The sequence below is a fragment of the Bubalus bubalis genome, chromosome 3 (genome assembly GCF_019923935.1).
Source record: "Bubalus bubalis isolate 160015118507 breed Murrah chromosome 3, NDDB_SH_1, whole genome shotgun sequence".
Lineage (NCBI taxonomy): Eukaryota > Metazoa > Chordata > Mammalia > Artiodactyla > Bovidae > Bubalus > Bubalus bubalis.
The window spans coordinates 162,549,460-162,556,568 of NC_059159.1; the positions used below are offsets into that span (position 1 = coordinate 162,549,460).

General features: G+C 39.4%; 1 pseudogene; it reads left to right on the plus strand.

Moving 5' to 3' along the window:
• The first annotated feature begins 3,837 nt into the window (after window positions 1-3,837).
• LOC112584011 lies at window positions 3,838-3,948 on the plus strand (annotated as a pseudogene).
• Window positions 3,949-7,109: the final 3,161 nt, after the last annotated feature.

Sequence of the window (7,109 nt, forward strand, 5' to 3'; positions counted from 1 at the left end):
GAACAAATGTGTGGAAACCAAAGGGGTAAGAAAGGTGGGATAGATGGGGAAGATTAGGATTGACATATATACTCTACTATGTATAAAATAGATAACTAATGAGAACCGACTATATAGCACAGGGAACTCTACTTAATGCTCTGTTGTGACCTAAATAGGAAGGAAATCCAAAAAGAGACGTGATACACAGAGCTGACTCACTTTGCTGTACAGCAAAAACTAACAGCATTATAAAGCAACTATACACCAGTTTTTTAAAAAGGAGTAAAAAATCAAAATATAAAGGCACTGATGTCAGTATAAAAACCAATTCAACATGGAAAATGAGTACAAAACTTACTGCAAATACAATTTTTTAATTTAACTCAAAGGAAAAAAGTTTATAAGGAAACATTCGTTGGTTAAAATACAACACTAACTATTTAGAAATAACTCTATGAGAATAAATCACAGAAAGGACAGAGGATGCAAAGGTTAGGTAAATTCCACACCACAAATTAGTAAGAGTTAAAAATTACTTCTTGAGCCTTATTTTTATTTTTATAAAATCATAAGGCTGTCATTAGTAGCATTTTTGATGAGCTAAAATTCATGACTGACCTTCCTGGTAAAAATGACTAAAAATACTGGATAAAATATAACATTTTACAATTTATTTTTAAATATTCAATAAACTGATAAGAAAATAAATGACCCTCAGAAAACAAAAATTTAATGACAAACAAAAAATCTAGAGGCATAAGTAGAGAACTAAATCTGGCTTTGTTTTGAGGTGTGTTCTGAATCCTGATAACCCTGACCTTCTATTTTCACAGCCTCACAGACTGCAGAGGACAGAAGACACAGTTCACCTAACACGGGCGATCTCATGGACGACTGTGGGAATTAAAAGCGGGCTTGCAAAGGGCTACATGTACATCAGTGTAAAGTGAGCAGAATTAAACTCATCTCATGCACCCTTATGGCAGAAAGTGAAGAAGAACTAAAGAGCCTCTTGATGGAAGTGAAAGAGGAGAGTGAAAAAGTTGGCTTAAAGCTCAACATTCAGAAAACGAAGATCATGGCATCTGGTCCAATCACTTCATGGCAAAAAGAGGGGGAAACAGTGGCTGATTTTATTTTTCTGGGCTCCAAAATCACTGCAGATGGTGATCGCAACCATGAAATTAAAAGATGCTTACTCCTTGGAAGGAAAGTTATGACCAACCTAGACAGCATATTAAAAAGCAGAGACAAAGTCAACAAAGGTCCGTCTAGTCAAGGCTATGGTTTTTCCAGTGGTCATGTATGGATGTGAGAGTTGGACTATAAAGAAAGCTGAGCACCAAAGAATTGATGCTTTTGAACTGTGGTGTTGGAGAAGACTCTTGAGAGTCCCTTGGACTGCAAGGAAAGCCAACCAGTCCATCCTAAAGGAGATCAGTTCATTGGAAGGAATGATGCTAAAGCTGAAACTCCATACTTTGGCCACCTGATGCAAAGAGCTGACTCATTTGAAAAGACCCTGATGCTGGAAAAGATTGAGGGCAGGAGGAGAAGGGGATGACAGAGGATTAGATGGTTGGATGGCATCACCGACTCAATGGACAGGGGTTTGGGTAGACTCTGGGAGTTGGTGATGGACAGGGAGGCCTGGAGTGCTGCGGTTCATGGGGTCGCAAAGAGTTGGACACAAGTGAGCGACTGAACTGAACTGAACATGCACCAGGGGGACAGCAGAGAAAACTGCCTACTTGGAGATGAGAAAAAAGCTATTAAAATTCATTCCATAAGCAGACCCCACAGGAGTTTGAAATTTTGACTAACTGAATGTTCCAACAACCTGACACAGAGAACTTAAAGTTGTCGCACTGGATTATCAGTGCCCCTAGACTCCTACAAGAAGCAAATATAAATCCTTTTGAAATGACTCAATCCTCAACACAGGTTTCAAAGAATTTTCAAAATAAAAGAAAATCCCAAAGAATATAGACAGTGAACAGTCAAAAATCACAAAGTATATAAGGAAAGAAGATACTATCAGAGAAAGTCTTCATTAATAGCAAAGAGCAAAATCAGACTCTGCAAAGAGTACAGACATTGGGGATTATTAGACACAGATTATAGAAAAGCATATTGTATTATAATCTTTAAAAGAAAAGAAGTATTTAAAATATGATTAAAGAACAAGAAATAGAGACTAAATGTGTCACTCCCGAAATTCGTATGTTAAAACCTAGTTCCCTGTGTGATCTTATTGGGAAGTGGGGCCCTTGGGAGGTAATTAGCCCATGAGGTGACCATCCTCATGAACAGGATGTGTGTCCTTATTAAAGACACTCCAGAGAGCTCCCGCACCTCCTCCTCCACGTGAGGACACAGTGTGGAGACAGCTGTCTATGAACCAGGAAGCTGGCTCTCACCAGACTCCAATGTGCTGGAACCTTCAGCGTGGACTTCACAGCCTCCAGAACTGTGAGAAAAAAAAGTTTTTCTTTAAGTCATCCAGTCTCTGGCATTTTTGTTAAAGCAGCCTGAATAGACTAAGTCAGAAATAAGCAGATTTGAAAAGAAGCAAATTGTACTCAAAATAACAATAATAAGAATAATATCATTGAAATTAAACAAATTCCATGGAGGAGGTGAACCAGAATATTGGACACAGATAAAGGTATTAGCAAAATGTTAGGTAATTATGAAGAATTAATTCAATACACACCTTATGAAAGCGATAGTCACTCAGTCATGTCTGACTCTTTGTGATCCCTTGGACTGCCAGGTTCCTTTGTCCATAGAATTCTCCAGGCAAGAATACTGGAGTGGCTGCCATTCCCTTCTTCAGGGGATCTTCCTAACCCGGGCTTGAACTCAGGTCTCCTGCACTGCAGGCAGATTCTTAACCATCTAGTTCAGTTCAGTTCAGTTGCTCAGTCGTGTCCGACTCTTTGCGACTCCATGAATTGCAGCACGCCAGGCCTCCCTGTCCATCACCAACTCCTGGAGTTCACTCAAACTCACGTCCATCAAGTCGGTGATGCCATCCAGCCATCTCATCCTCTGTCATCCCCTTTTCCTCCTGCCCCCAATCCCTCCCAGCATCAGAGTCTTTTCCAGTGAGTCAACTCTTCGCATGAGGTAGCCAAAGTACTGGAGTTTCAGCTTTAGCATCATCCCTTCCAAAGAACACCCAGGGCTGATCTCCTTCAGAATGGACTGGTTGGATCTCCTCATAGTCCAAGGGACTCTCAAGAGTCTTCTCCAGCACCACAGTTCAAAAGCATCAATTCTTCAGTGCTCAGCTTTCTTCACAGTCCAACTCTCACATCCATACACCGTCTAAGCCACTGTTAATTCAATACACACCTTACAGAGACAAAAATAAGGAAAACATAAAATGTAGGCAAAAATATAAGATAAAGTATAAGTCTAACATAGGTCTAACTGGCATTTCAGAAGAAGGGGAAAAACAGAATGGGGGCCAGGTGATATCTGAGAGGTAACAACTAGTAATTTCCCAGACTGACAGAAGTAGTTTCAGAAAACCCCGTGAATCCCAAGCAAGATAAATAACAAGAAACCCATACCTAGATTCATCATAATGATACACCAGAATGGTAAAAACCAGATTTTTCACACAGCAGTCAGAGAAAAAACAAATTAGAGCGAAAGGAGTGATCATGTTGACTGACATGGTCCTATCACCAAAAATGGAAACCAGAAACAGTGAAATAATATCTCAAGAGAAGAAAATATAACTCAATCTAGCCTAGTACATGTGAAAAAAAAATACTGCAAGAGCAAATGTAAAATAAAGACATTTTTAGACCAAAAAAAAAAAAAAAATTAAGAATTTGCCACAGTGCTTCTCAGTCTTTTAGCTAAGATCAAGTGTAGTATCTGTTCTCATCATCTTAATATCTAATTGTCCACACTCATGGCATATAATCGTTTAAAAAATAATCACCCAATAATAAAATTTTCATGGTTAACTTTTTAAATAAATAAATATGAAAAAAAGAACTTGCCACCAATAGACCATTGTTAAAGAAACTTCTAAAACAGAGTTGTCCAATAGGAAGGCAACATGAGGGACACGAATTTAAATCCCCTAATAGCCACAATTTCAAAAGCAAAAATAAATAAATAAATAAAAGGATAATCCATCTGAATAGTGATCTGCTTAAGCCAATATATCAAAATCGTATCATTTCAACATGCAATTAATATAAAAATCATTAACGAGATCTCTTACATTTTTGTACTAGGTCTCTGAAATCCAGGATGAGCTTCACACTAACAGCAAATCTCAATTCAGAGTAGTTGTAAGTCAAGTGCTCAATATCCACATGACTAGTGGTTACCACAGTGGTCAAGCGGAACACTGAAAGATATGCTTCAGATACAAGGGAAATGATTCCAGGTAAAAGGAACTGAGATGCAAGAAAGGAGGACGACAAGATAAGCAGTAAACACATCTGTGTGTGCTCAGTCATTCATGTGTGCACATTCATTTGTGTCCAGTTCTTTGCAGCCTGGACTATAGCCCAGCTGTATGCAACATGGACTATAGCCCACCAGGTTCCTCCGTCCATGGGATTTTTCTGACAAGAATACTGGAGTTGGTTGCCATTTCCTCCTCCAGCAGTGAGCATATGGGTAAACCCCATATCCAAAAGATATTAAATGTATAAAACTATCATAATTATGTTGTAAACTGGAAGTTAAAGTGAAGTTGCTCAGTCGTCTCTGACTCTTTGCGACCCCATGGACTGTAGTCTACCAAGTTCCTCCCATGGGATTTTCCAGGCAAGAATACTGGAGGGGGTTGCCATTTCCTTCTCCAGGAGATCTTCCGGAGCTAGGGATTGAACCCGGGTCTCCTGCATTGTAAGCAGATGCTTTACTGTCTGAGCCACCAGGGAAGTTAAAAGGAGGTCTGATCTGATTCTGCTTAAATAGTTTGGGGCAAGAATATCCATGAAGATGTTGTGTATTTCAAATGGCATCACATTAAGCAGCATAGAACATCTGGTCAATGATGGCAAGGTTAGAACAGGGTGAAACATCTAAATCCTTCTATCATACTTTCTCTCACTTTTTATCAAAATATAAATCTGTGGAGTAAGACCTTGGCAGAAAAAAATAAGTACAAAGCCCCTGAGGCAGAAGTGTGCCTGGTGTATCTGAGAAATACTAAAGAGTAAGATTTCCTATGGCTTCCCTGGTGGCTCAGAGGTTAAAGCGTCTGCCTGGAATGCTAGAGAACGGGATTTGATCCCTGGGTCAGGAAGATCCCCTGGAGAAGGAAATGGCAATCCATTCCAGTACTCTTGCCTGGAGTATAGTCTTTGACTAAGCCAATATCGGACCAGAATCATTTATCAGTTTAGTAACAATTCTTTTAAAATGTATCAGAATTACTAAAGGATCTCTTTTCAGTGGCTGAGAATCTTTTAATCAGAATTTAAAAGTAATCCCTCTAGCAAACAACTTTTGGTATTGGACCCCCTTGAAGCACTCTAGCCATTTCTTTGCACCCTCCCCACCCCTAGCTTCTTTGTGATTTTGCTTCTGTGGACCCACATTTCTGACTGTCTTCAGAAGACTGCCCTCAACCACAGATGCCACTTTGCCTGCCTGTGCCAAGAACTGGAAGTACGTGAGTGTATCTGAGAGTTTGGGTCCCCCTTAGAATTGGGTGGCTCTTAGCCTGTGAGTGATTTATGAAAGCCCAGGTCCCTTGCCTCAATTTGGGACAAAATCTGAACTATAACTTGATCTGTAAAGCTCTCCTGTATGATCCAGCTGAGGCTAGAACTTTGTCAGAAGTTGTACCCTGCTTGGATTCCTTTCTCTCACTGATCTGTTTCTCCTACTCCCTTACCTGTTTCTCCTGGGAGCAATTTGCTAATAAATCGTTTGCACATAATTCCTCGACTCAGAGTCAGCTTCTGGAGAACCTGACACAAGGCAATCCCTAATTGTGAATGCCACATTACATCCAAAATATGTAGGAAAAATGTAATCAAACGCTATATACTCACACGCAAAGTGAAACATGAGCAGAAATCCTTGCTATTTTCATTTGAAGCGAATGAGTTCCATTGGTATAACACAGTGACTAACTCATCGTGAGCAGCCCAAAGCTGATCCGTGAGAGGCATATACCAGTCAGGGGGCAACACTACACATCACCGTGTGAAATCACACTCACACACAGTGTCAGCATTATTGAGAACTCAGCTGTGCATCACTTTTCTGGATGTGGAAAACGTCTTTGGTTCTCGAATACAAGCAAACTGCTCACCATTTCTGAAGGCTGAATGTGGCACTTATTGTGTCAGAGACAATGGATCCAGTGTTTGGCGCTCAGACTACATGTTTCAAAGGGAATCTTTGTCTGCTTACCATGAAAAAAAAAAAAATCAGACTCTGTATTTATTGGGAAAAGAGAAATCCAGCAACCTTCACTCAAAGAAACCAGCCCTGTGAGTCTTAAGTTACTACAGTTGAATAAAGCCATAGGTAGACATAGAGTAACACAAGCCAGAGACTTCTGAGGGTTGACAGTAAAGAGAACCCACCCCTCACCTTTCTTTAATTATTTTTAATCATTGAGGATCTTTTTAATGACTATACAAATGGCTTTCAAGTAGGTTTCTTCTACCTAAATTCTAAGTCTAAGATAACTTCAATTCTAAAACAATTTTATAAAACAAAATTTCTCCCAATGACACTGTTTAAATATTTACCAATATAATACATGATGATCTGATTCTCTGCAAGTAATATAGAGAAACGTCATCCGATTGGATTCCACTGGCTTGTGAGAAATATTTTGGAAACTGTCTGCTGAGGTTCGTCATTGTCTTTTAGAGAACTATATATACACAAACACATACCTACATATATCAATAATATAAACAAGGCCGTTAATAAAACATTTTTCTCAATTTATATTAAGAGTAACTTTTTTGCTGTTGAACAGGGCAAGATATGCCTGCCGTCTATGACAGACATGCCCAGAAATGGTAAAAGCAGTTGGCCACACCAACAAGATATTCCTGGTGTCAGAGTACTTCACAGAGCTTCTCTCTAAACTAAAGGCATCTTAAAAGAATCAGTTAAGG